The following is a 13,577-nucleotide window of genomic DNA, read 5'->3' as shown; positions in this document are numbered from 1 at the left end:
ATTTAATTGTTTGGCTGCCCACTAAAGTGTGCTAGCCTGTACTACTGACATTGCCTTTTCTGCATTTAGCGTGGAGTTGCCACTAGAGCACCATCGGGCAGCGCCGGTTAAACAAGGTTAAACTATTTCTGGCTCTGTAAAGTGTGCTCTTCATTTTTTCCCTCAGAACTGCTCTACTTGTAATCTAAACAGTCTATTCTCTATCTGTAAAGCTCAGCACTTGTTCCTAAAGCATTTTTAGTCAGGTAAAGCACTTCTATATTATACAAAGTACTTCACTAGCTTAAAACCCCCTTGAGTACCCACTTCCCTATAGGTCCTTTCTGACTCAGTTACACAGCAAACTTTTTCATTTCTTCTAGCATGTCAAAGGGTCAGTTGCTAGCGTCCTCTCCTGCTCAGCTGGTGAATCTGGGAATATTGAGGCAATGTTACAATTGCCTCATGTACACAGACAACCCTCTCCTCCTCCCACAAAACACAAATACATGCGAGAGATGCAACTATATAGCCAAACTGGAGGCTGAGCTCTCTCAACTCAGGACTGGCAAAACCAGACAGGAGGAGAAGGTAACCACACACACCATAAACCCAGTCTCACATAGAACTATCACAACTACAAATCAAACACATAAACACACAAAGACATACTTGGAGGCACTGATCAAAAATCTACCAAAACAGCAGAGGCCTCCAAAGCAGACACCCAAACAACTGCCACCTCATGACATAACACAAGCAACACATAGATCACAAAGTCAGTGTGCAAATCAGTCACAGCCCTTAAGGTCAAACACAATGCCAGACACACTTGTCATAGGTAACTCCATAGTCAGACACACTGACGTCCCACTCACCAGACTGAACAAGGAGAGGGTCACAGTAAGCTGCCTGTCGGGCGCTAGAATCCACCACATAACACAAGCACTCAGGTCACTCCACAGCAAGTACGAGTATGACTCAGTCATTGTCCATGCTGGTGTGAATGACCTGAGACGTACCTCCCTGGACTACATGAAAAGAGACATAAAGGAGCTCTCAGATTATGTAGCCCAGGCTGGTATGACCCTGACCCTGAGCAGTATCCTACCTTCACCAAGAATGATGCCACAATACAGAGACAAAATGATCAGTTTTAATAATTGGCTTAATTTCTGGTGTCATTCTAAGGGGATCCAATGTCTGTCTGCCTGGAATGACATGCTTGACAAGCCACGCTGCTTCCCAAGGGATGGCTTGCACCTGTCACCCCTGGGTTTCTGGATATTGGCAAAGGCTCTTGCCACCCCCATACTGCCTTTTTTAGACAAGGCTCAAATTCTAAACCCACCGCCCTAGAAAACAATAATGGAAAAAAACTAAGGGTAATGCTGCTCAATGCCAGAAGTCTAAATCTCAAGATGCACTCCCTCGAAGCCCTCCTCAGTATGGAGAACATTGATGTCTGTGCTGTGACTGAAACCTGGTTCAAGGCTCCTGAGAGCACCCCAGCACTATCAGGTTTTACCTCATATCATGCGTTCCGGCCCCAAAACCCAGACTGTACCACAAAAGGAGGGGGTGTATCCATATTCATCAAGGATACCCACACCTCTAGGATGGTGGCAACTCACGAAGTATCAGAGACCATTCAGGTGCAATTAACCATAGGCAAAACTGCTCTACAGTTTCTAGCATGTTACAGGCCACCCTCTCAAACTCAGGAACCCCACACAGCCTTCCTGAAGACACTGGAGAGTATAAATGTTTCTCCAAACACCATCATATTGGGTGACTTCAACTACCCAAACATAGACTGGGAACATTACTCAAGCCCAAATACCCTAGCCTCAAAATTCCTGGAGTTCATAAACTCAAATGCTATGGAACAACTTGTCACCATTCCCACAAGAGGTGAAAATATACTAGACCTGATCATCACAAACATGGGGACAAAATTCTCCACACCAGAAGTATATCACTCATTGGTGAGATCAGACCATAAACTAATCTCACTGGAGATCCACATCCCGCCCCCACCCCCAACAAAAAAGACCACAGTGAAGAACTTCTCAAAAGCCAACTTCACACTTCTTAAGACTGGTGTGGTATCCTTCAAGGCCCCTGAGCCATTGGAAACCACAACCCACACTGCTGAATCCCTTACAAATGCTTTCTACGAGCACCTCCAGGATTGCATGGATCAAGCAATCCCAAATAAAATCAAGACCCTTTCCACCAAAGGCAAGCGCCCGATCTGGTGGACCCCAGCCATAAACAAACTTTACAACAAGAGGAGAAAGCTACTACAAGATAGAGCAAAATCCCTAAAAGGGAAGACATCTCTGATCAATACTAGTAAAGAACTACGATCACTCATAAAATCATCCAAGGCCAACTTTGAGAGAAAAATCGCCAAGGACTCAAAAGACAATCATAAGGCCTTCTTTAGCTATGTTAGAAATCTGGGTGGAAACTCCCAGATATGCTCAGAATTAGTTCAAAATGATACAAAAATCACTGAACCCACAGACATTGCAAACATACTGGCAGACAGGTTCAGTGAAAATTTCTCCCCTCCCTCCCCCCAAAAGGAGAAATATCTATCCCAGCAGAGTGTAGCCTCCCAATCATCTCAAATGCCCAGGTGAGAGCTGCTCTCTCTAAAGCTAAAAACACAGCATCAATGGGACCGGATGGCGTCTCTGGCTGTGTGCTACACGAACTCAATGAGGAACTAAACCCACACATAAGGCTGCTGTTTAATTTTAGCCTTACCACAGGATATGTACCCAAAGAGTGGCGTACGGCAACTGTGGTCCCACTCCACAAAGGCAGTGCTTCTACGGACCCTGGTAATTACCGCCCATAAGCTTAACAAGCCTGGTCTGCAACGCTATGGAGAGGATCATAATGGAACTCATAAATAAAGACATAGGGGACCTACAGACATTGGATCCTACCCAATTTGGCTTTGTCAAGGGCAGATCATGCCTCTTGAACTTGGTCGACTTTTTTGAAACAGTCACCAAGGCTTGCAAAAGCTTTCGACACAATACCCCACTCGGGTATCATAGAAAAGCTCACCAGCTTAAATGTAAACCCATATGTCACATGATGGGTTGCAAACTGGCTCAAGGACAGAACCCACAGGGTTAGAGTTGCTGGTGCCATGTCAGACTCCAAGCCGGTCACAAGCGGTGTCCCACTGGGCTCAGTCCTGGGCCCCCTCTTGTTCGGCATCTACTTTTCAGAAGTGCAGGCAAACATAGGAGGATTGTGGCTGACAAAGTTTGCAGATGACTGCAAACTGGGCGCCATAGTTGAAAATCCATCAGACACAGATATCCTTCAGAGAGGTCTCATAGAAATGGATAACTGGTGCCAGAGCCATGGCCTTAAGCTAAACGCCAAAAAATGTATAGTCATACCCTTTGGCAAAAACAAGGTAACCCCAAGTTATCACATAGGTGGCAATCCATTAAGCACAGAAGAGGTTATCAGGGACCTGGGGACCCAAGTTGACAGTAACCTTTCTTTTGACACTCACATTGCCAAAGTGGTTAGGAGGACCTTCTACATTGCCCACCTGATTATGAAGGGATTCACATCCAGATCAAGGGAGGTCATTGTTCCCCTGTACTCTTCACTTATCAGACCAATGATTGAGTACAATGCCCCATTCGGAATGTATCTTACCCGACACCTGCAGCAATTGGAAAGACCCCAAAAGTTCCTCACCAAAAGGATAAAGGGGCTCAAAAATATGCCATATGCTGCCCGACTGAAGAAACTCCAGCTCTATTCAGTCGCATACCGTCTGCTCAGAGGTGACCTGTGCCTGACATACAAGGCCATGTCCAACCCGGAATTAATGGACATGCTCCACCTCAAAAAATCCAAATCCACCAGAGCCACAAGAGCAAGAGACTTAAACCTCAACATGGATATAAATAGGACGTGCTGGAGGGACAGATTCATCACCCAGAGACTGTCTATGCTGTGGAACAGAATCCCGGTCCATGTGAGACAGAGCACCTCGCTGGCTCTGTTCAAGAGGAATCTTGACCAGTGGATGGGAGATTGTAGGTTTACCCCGGGGATCATCTCTGTGTCACTGCTGGACAGAGGCACGGCAAACTAATGGGTATAGTATTCTTCAACCTAAGGGGTGGTGAAAGCCACACAACTCTGGCTAGGCTTATAAATGCCCTAGGGCAGACAGCCTAGTATGACCCTATGAACCTATGAACCTATTGTGTGTGATATTAAGGATTATGCTGTGAGAATGATTTTGCTTCGTGACAGTGATATAACTTTGAATAAGGCCATTGAGATTTGTCAGATATACGAGCTCACAGAAAAGCACACAGATATGCTTACAAATGAGAAATGCATGCTTCCAGTAACCTCTAGAGCTCATGTTGATAGTGTGCAGCACATGGTTAAAAGAAACAGGCCCAAGCACATGACTGTAACTGTAGTCTGCAGCACTCACTGGTAAACCCCAGAGCTTTCCAGCAAGTTCCAGATTTTGCACAGTCTCAGTGAAGCATAAGAGTTAGTCAGCAAACTCAAAGCATGGGCCCCAACCTAGTTTCATTGCCAACTGTCGTAACTGTGGTGGAAGTCATGAATCTGAAAGAGAAAAATGTTTATCTTTTGGTCAGCAGTGCCACAAATGCAATAAATGGAATCATTTTAAGAGATATTGTAAATCAAAGGGCACACATTCTTTCATTAAAAGGGAACATTCAAAGAAACGAGTTGATCATTTAGAAAGCTGCAACCCTAGTTTTTATGTTGGTGGTGTGTCAGGGTTTTAAGAAACAGACAATGCAGTAGATTTATGGGCAAAGACTTAAGTATTTTGTACTGTTCAGATAAAGGAAAACCCATAGAGCTCAAAGTTGATACAGGTTCCAAGTGCAATATTATGTCTGCAGAAACGTTTGCTAGAGTATGTGATGGTGAAAGGCTTAATTTGGCATAGTGTACAAAGCTTGTTGGTTATGGAGGTGAAGAAATTCAAATTGAAAGCTTAGTAGTGCTTTCATGTACTTTGCTGGGAGAAGTTATGACTTGTTATTTTATGTGGACAAGAGGCACATTCAGTCATTATTAGGGCTTAGAGACAGTTTAAAAACGGGACTGCTTTCATTTAATAAGGAAATCCATCATGTTAGCTCAAAAGACCACAACTCTAATTTTGTCCAACATATTTTTTCTACCTATGCTAATCTTTTTGAAGACAAACTAGGCACGTTTCCTTATGTATACTCCATGAAGTTAGACCCAATGTTAGTCCAGTTATCAGGCCAGCCTGGAAAGTTCCAATAGCTATGCAGAACAGATTCAAAGCCAAGCTAGATAAAATGGTGCAGCAAGGTATGATTTGTCCAGTTGAAGAACCAATTGAATGGGTATCTTCCATTGTAGTAGCTCATGAGAAAAGCTCAGATGACATCAGAATATGTATTGATCCATGAGATTTGAACAATGCACTTAAAAGACCTCATCATCCAGTGTGTACAGTTGAAGAAGTTGCAGCTTTGATGCCAAATGCCACTTTTTTTTCTGTATTAGATGCAAAGAGTTCTTTTTGGTAAATTTGCTTGACAAGAAATCCTCATTGCTTACTACGTTCAGTACTCCTTTTGGCAGGTACAGATTTTTGAGAATGCCATTTGGGATACATTCTGCAAGTGAAGTCTTTCAGCATGCAATGGAGAAAATTTTTTCTGGGTATCCTTGTGCTATTATAGTAGACGACATACTAGTAGAAGGTAATGATGAAATTGAGCATGACAGAAACCTCAGAAAAGTTCTGGAAAGAGCATGTCAAGTGAATCTTAAGCTCACTCCACAATAATGCAAATTCAGGCTATGAGAAGTCACTTATGTTGATCATTTATTTACCAGTATGACCAGACCCTTCTAAGCAAACAGCCATTCTCGAGATGCCAGCTCCAGACAATGTTCAAGCCCTGCAATGTTTTCTTGGCATGGTTACCTACCTAGACAAATTCATTCCAGACTTGAGTCAAATATCAGCACCACTTAGAGAGCTAACATATAAAGATGTATCCTGGTCTTGGTTAGAACAGCACCAAAGAGCATTTGATGTCCTGAAACAGAGAATTGCCAGTCCACCAACTCTCAGATACTATGATGTTCACAAGCCAGTTACTCTTTCATGTGATGCTTCAAAATTTGGTTTAGGTGCAGTCATTCTACAAGAGGGTTACTCTGTTGTCTATGCATTGAGAACTCTTACCCAAACTGAAATGCAGTATGCTCAGATTGAGAAAGAGCTTTTGGCAATTGTTTGCATGTTCAAAGTTCCATGATTATGTTTATGTTAGACCTGTCCTAATCAAAACAAATCACCAACCTATAGTCACTATTTTGAGAAAGCCTATGCATACAGCTCCAGCCAGATTTTAATGTATGATGTTGAGATTGCAAAAGTACAATTTCACTCTTGTTTACAAGAAAGGCAAACTTCTTATCACCCCGAATCACCACTGAACAGCATAGGTTCATAGGTTCATACTAGGCTATCTGCCCTAGGGCATTTATAAGCCTAGCCAGAGTTGTGTGGCTTTCACCACCCCTTAGGTTGAAGAATACTATACCCATTAGTTTGCCGTGCCTCTGTCCAGCAGTGATACAGAGACGATCTCCCATCCACTGGTCAAAATTCCTCTTGAACAGAGCCAGCGAGGTGCTCTTTCTCACATGGACCGGGATTCTGTTCCACAGCATAGGGAGTCTCTGGGTGATGAATCTGTCCCTCCAGCACGTCCTATTTATATCCGTGTTGAGGTTTAAGTCTCTTGCTCTTGTGGCTCTGGTGGATTTGGATTTTTTGAGGTGGAGCATGTCCATTAATTCCGGGTTGGACATGGCCTTGTATGTCAGGCACAGGTCACCTCTGAGCAGACGGTATGCGACTGAATAGAGCTGGAGTTTCTTCAGTCGGGCAGCATATGGCATATTTTTGAGCCCCTTTATCCTTTTGGTGAGGAACTTTTGGGGTCTTTCCAATTGCTGCAGGTGTCGGGTAAGATACATTCGAATGGGGCATTGTACTCAATCATTGGTCTGATAAGTGAAGAGTACAGGGGAACAATGACCTCCCTTGATCTGGATGTGAATCCCTTCATAATCAGGTGGGCAATGTAGAAGGTCCTCCTAACCACTTTGGCAATGTGAGTGTCAAAAGAAAGGTTACTGTCAACTTGGGTCACCAGGTCCCTGATAACCTCTTCTGTGCTTAATGGATTGCCACCTATGTGGTAACTTGGGGTTACCTTGTTTTTACCAAAGGGTATGACTATACATTTTTTGGCGTTTAGCTTAAGGCCATGGCTCTGGCACCAGTTATCCGTTTCTATGAGACCTCTCTGAAGGATATCTGTGTCTGATGGATTTTCAACTATGGCGCCCAGTTTGCAGTCATCTTCAAACTTTGTCAGCCACAATCCTCCTATGTTTGCCTGCACTTCTGAAAAGTAGATGCCGAACAAGAGGGGGCCCAGGACTGAGCCCTGTGGGACACCGCTTGTGACCGGCTTGAGCCCTGTGGGACACCGCTTGTGACCGGCTTGGAGTCTGCATGGCACCAGCAACTCTAACCCTGTGGGTTCTGTCCTTGAGCCAGTTTGCAACCCATCTTGTGACATATGGGTTTACATTTAAGCTGGTGAGCTTTTCTATGATACCCGAGTGGGGTATTGTGTCGAAAGCTTTTGCAAGGTCAAGGTAGGCTGTGTGAACTGCCTTACCCTCATCAATGGCCTTGGTGACTGTTTCAAAAAAGTCGACCAAGTTCAAGAGGCATGATCTGCCCTTGACAAAGCCGAATTGGATAGGATCCAATGTCTGTAGGTCCCCTATGTCTTTATTTATGAGTTCCATTATGATCCTCTCCATAGCTTTGCAGACCAGGCTTGTTAAGCTTATGGGGCGGTAATTACCAGGGTCCATAGAAGCACCGCCTTTGTGGAGTGGGACCACAGTTGCCGTACGCCACTCTTTGGGTACGTCTCCTGTGGTAAGGCTAAGATTAAACAGCAGCCTTATGTGTGGGTTTAGTTCCTCATTGAGTTCGTGTAGCACACAGCCGGGGACAACATCCGGTCCCATTGATGCTGTGTTTTTAGCTTTAGAGAGAGCAGCTCTCACCTGGGCATTTGAGATGATTGGGAGGCTACACTCTGCTGGGATAGATATTTCTCCTTTTGGGGAGGGAGGGGAGAAATTTTCACTGAACCTGTCTGCCAGTGTGTTTGCAATGTCTGTGGGTTCAGTGATTTTTGTATCATTTTGGACTAATTCTGAGCATATCTGGGAGTTTCCACCCAGATTTCTAACATAGCTAAAGAAGGCCTTATGATTGTCTTTTGAGTCCTTGGCGATTTTTCTCTCAAAGTTGGCCTTGGATGATTTTATGAGTGATCGTAGTTTTTTACTAGTATTGATCAGAGATGTCTTCCCTTTTAGGGATTTTGCTCTATCTTGTAGTAGCTTTCTCCTCTTGTTGTAAAGTTTGTTTATGGCTGGGGTCCACCAGATCGGGCGCTTGCCTTTGGTGGAAAGGGTCTTGATTTTATTTAGGATTGCTTGATCCATGCAATCCTGGAGGTGCTCGTAGAAAGCATTTGTAAGGGATTCAGCAGCGTGGGTTGTGGTTTCCAATGGCTCAGGGGCCTTGAAGGATACCACACCAGTCTTAAGAAGTGTGAAGTTGGCTTTTGAGAAGTTCTTCACTGTGGTCTTTTGTTGGGGGTGGGGGGGGCGGGATGTGGATCTCCAGTGAGATTAGTTTATGGTCTGATCTCACCAATGAGGGATATACTTCCGGTGTGGAGCATTTTGTCCCCATGTTTGTGATGATCAGGTCTAGTATATTTTCACCTCTTGTGGGAATGGTGACAAGTTGTTCCATAGCATTTGAGTTTATGAACTCCAGGAATCTTTGGGCTAGGGTATTGGGGCTTGAGTAATGTTCCCAGTCTATGTTTGGGTAGTTGAAGTCACCCAATATGATGGTGTTTGGAGAGACATTTATACTCTCCAGTGTCCTCAGGAAGGCTGTGTGGGGTTCCTGAGTTTGAGAGGGTGGCCTGTAACATGCTACAATCTGTAGAGCAGTTTTGCCTATGGTTAATTGCACCTGAATGGTCTCTGATGCTTCGTGAGTTGCCACCAGCCTGGAGGTGTGGGTATCCTTGATGAATATGGATACATCCCCTCCTTTTGTGGTACGGTCCGGGTTTTGGGGCCGGAACGCATGATATGAGGTAAAACCTGATAGTGCTGGGGTGCTCTCAGGAGCCTTGAACCAGGTTTCAGTCACAGCACAGACATCGATGTTCTCCATACTTAGGAGGGCTTCGAGGGCGTGCATCTTGAGATTTAGACTTCTGGCATTGAGCAGCATTACCCTTAGTTTTTTTCCATTATTGTTTTCTAGGGCGGTGGGTTTAGAATTTGAGCCTTGTCTAAAAAAGGCAGTATGGGGGTGGCAAGAGCCTTTGCCAATATCCGGAAACCCAGGGGTGACAGGTGCAAGCCGTTCCTTGCGAAGCAGCGTGGCTTGTCAAGCATGTCATTCCAGGCAGACAGACATTGGATCCCCTTAGAATGACATCAGAAATTAAGCCAATTATTAAAACTGATCATTTTGTCTCTGTATTGTGGCATCATTCCTGGTGAAGATGAGAATAAGAACCTTGATTTCTGAAGTCATGGAAGTGAGAAATTTTTCTTCCACATGTCTTGATGAGCTGAGAGATCATACAGCCACAAATCCAGTTTTACATAGGGTCAACCACTTTATTCAACAAGGATGGCTGTCAAAGCAATCTAGTTTACCTTAAGAAGTGCAACCTTATTTTCCATACAGAGATGAGATTTTGTCTGACATGGTATCATTATGAAAGATTCGAAAGTAATTGATCCAAAGTCCTTGTAACAAGATTACATTACTATCTCGCATCGTGGTCACCCTGGAGCAGACTCTACCAAAAGAAGGGTGAGAGGTAAAGTATTTTGGCCTTCTATGTTACAAGATATTGAGAGTACTTTCTTCTTGTTCTGTGTGTAATAGTACTAAGTCACATAAACAGAAAGAACCACTTCAACTAAACTAGATTATATGCTTGTGTCTTAGGGCATCTATAATCTGCCCCTATCCGTAATGGCCACAGCTGACAAACCAGGGATGAATTTGTGATTTCCCTTCCATTCGTTCAAACTGCATTTGAATAGGCTTAGGGAAGAGCTCTACTTCACATGAATGGGGGGTCTGCTCTAGAGAAGGAGTAATGTCTGAAACACTTACCTGTGCTGCCAGCATGTTTTGTTTATGTAGTAGACAAGGTTTCAGTCCTTAGATTGGGTAATTCTACTGTTGTTTGCACTGCAAATGAGTAGCAGATCCATCAGGGCTGGATCAGAGAATGCCTTGTAGGTTAAGCATAGATTGCTTCCTCAGTAGTCTGTAGGAGACTGAGTACAGAGACAGGTCTTTGGGGCAGTCTGAATAGGACATGTTATTTACACTCTGCATTTTTTTTATGAAGAACCTTTATACTTGTTTCAGCTGTTGCAAGTGCCTGGTCAGATACATGCTGAAGGGTGCATTGTACAAGATTATTGGTCTGCTGAAGGCTAAGTAAAGTGGGGCTATGATCTGCTTAGATCTGGATGGCATGCCCTAACTTATAAGTTGTGCCATACTGATAGATTTTCTCACCACCACGGACACATGGTGATCAAAGGTCGGGTTACTGCCAACCTGATTTCTGAAGTATCTTATCACTGGGTGTACTCTTAGGGAAGTGTTGTCAATGTTGTAATTTTCAGGGACAGTTGTCTTCTCAAAGGATGTAATCATGCATTTTTTTGCATTGAATTTTAGGCCATGGCTCTGACACCAGTTATTTGTCTGTCAGACCCTCCTGGCAGATATGTATATCTTTGGAGTTTCAATGATTGTACCCAGCTTGAAATCATCAGCAATTTTTTTTCAGCCAAAGGCCCTCTACATTAGGCTTGACTTCAGAGAAGTATACTCTGAGCAGGAGAGGGCCCACTATATTCTGAACAGGAAGGGTCCAGAAATATTCCAACCAGGAGAGGTGATCCATTCCATGTTACTTTCACTTTTGTATCCTCTGCCTCACTGTGTTGCATGCCTGTTTTTCATGTGATACTGCTTCCATCTTTATAGCTGGTGCCCCCCAGTGGTGGCTGGTGACTTCAAATCAAAGAGGGGCTGCAGGAGACAGCTGAATGCTTGGGGCCAACGAGAAGGTGTGTGACCAACTAGAAAGGGGCTGAGCTATGCTCAAAACCACAAAAAAATGGGACTTTAATTAAATATGCTGACCTGGGTGCCAAACCGTCATTATGAGAGTCCAATCAAGACAAAATAAGTGGAGAGGAAGAAAAAAATTTTTAGTAACATGCTGAAAAAAAAAGAATGAAAGAAAAAAAAAAAGAAAATGCTGTCCCATATTTTTTCAGTTCATATGCTTTATACCTTCAGCATGTGTCACTTTATTGCTTTCTTACATGTCTTTTTGGGAAGGACAGTACATATAGGTAACTATTGTAAAGTTCTGATAAGGACAGATGTCATTACAGACTTGTGTAATGCTGCTGTCTGTTGAAAAAAGCTGTGCATTATTAAAATTTGCTTGTGCGGCCACAGTGGTGCAACGTGCACAGGATGTGGGGTTGCACCCCTTGCAACATGCATGCCACTCTTCCATTTCATTTTACTATCACCTTTTTATGAACTGTTCCCTTCATTTCCTAATTACACTCTTCCATTTAATATCATTTTCACCTCTCTATCCATTGCTTCTCTAAACCCTGCACAAAACTTCTCCCTTTGATATTCCTTTCATCCTTCTATCTACTTCCCCTGTCATCCCATGTCCTGCATGGCACTCTTCTTTTTGAAGTTACAGTCACATTTTTTATCCATTGCTCCCCTCACATCCTTTACCCCACTCATACATTCAGTATTACTTTCCCCTTTTTGTCCACTGCTCCCATCACCTTCTGCATTCCACTCTTCATTTGATGTTACTTTCACATTTTAACCACAGTTCCCTTCATGTCCTACATGCCACTCTTTCACTTAATATTGCTTACACCTTTTTATCAACTTTTCCCTTACATCCTGCCTGTCACTCTGATTCAATATTGTATTCACATTTTTATCCACTGTTCCCCTCATGTCCTGAACACCACTCCTACATTAAATATTACTTTCACCTTTTCATCTAAGACTTCTTTCACATCCTGCAGGCCACTCCTCCAGTAGATATTACTTTCATCTTTTAACCCACTGCTCTTTTCATGTCCTGCATGCCACCCTTCTATTTGATATTATTTTCTCCTTTTTATTCTCTGGTCATCTGATGTCGTGTATGACACTCTTCCATTTGACATTAAATTTCAGCATTTTATCCACAGCTTCTCTCATGTCCTGCATGCCACTTTTCTGTTTATTACTTTCACCTTTATGTCACTGTTCCATTGACATCCTGCATAACACTCTTCTGTTTGATATTGCTTTGACCTTTATATCTAGTGTTTTGCTTAGATGCTGTACTGCACTCTTCCATTCAATACTGCATTCTCCTTTTTCCCGCTGTTGGCCTCACATCCCATATGGCAATCATCCACTCAGTATTACTTTTACTATTTTATCCTGAACTCCCATCACTTCCTGTTTGCCACTCCTTTGTTCAATATTACTTTCATGTTTTTGCCATCTGTGCCGTTGCCATCTTGGATGTCCCTTTTCCTTTTGATATTACTTTCGTTTTTTTATCCTAGCTTCCGTCACATCTTCCAGGGCACTCTTCCATTCAATATTTCTTTCACTATTTTATCCCGTTTCCCTCATGTCCCTCATGCCACTCTTTTGTTCGATATTACTTCCACCTTTCCTGTCCACTGTTCTACTACTTTCTGCACACCACTGTTCCATTCAGTATTGCGTTCACCTTCATCTTGCATGCCACTCTTACATTCAGTTTTGCTACTCCTCTCATGTCCTGTATGCTCATCTTTGATTTGATATAACTTTCAATTTTTTTCATTGCTCCCTTCAAGTCCTGCATGCAACTCTTATATTTAACATTAATTCACCTTTTCTATTATTTATTTATTTGTTTATTTATTTATTTTTTATTAAAGGAAAACTCCATCTTCTCCTACAGTTTAACTCAACTCTTAGGTCAGTTTTCTCCCTATAATATAATTCCAGCACTGTGTGTAGTGCCTGAAACCTCCTTGTACTTTGCAAAACTTTCATTTCCCTTGGTATCAAAGGAAGGGAAAGACCACCCACTTTTTTTAGGTTCAACTTCTCACATAAATTGCGGAGGAATTTGTCTACACTTGCATGACATAACACAGGCACAGAGAAATTTGTAGTCAGGAGCTCAGACTGCTGTAAACAAGACAGAGGTGTGAAACTGTTTTCCGTTGTTTTTATTGTAGACAGGAAGATAACTTAGACGACTAGAGACCTCTGAGCTTCCCAAAAACCATAGGTTGCCTGTTTG

Source organism: Protopterus annectens, chromosome 1.part2 (genome assembly GCF_019279795.1).
Source record: "Protopterus annectens isolate FY-2018-M chromosome 1.part2, PAN1.0, whole genome shotgun sequence".
NCBI classification, from domain to species: Eukaryota; Metazoa; Chordata; order Ceratodontiformes; family Protopteridae; genus Protopterus; species Protopterus annectens.
This window is presented reverse-complemented; position numbering follows the sequence as displayed.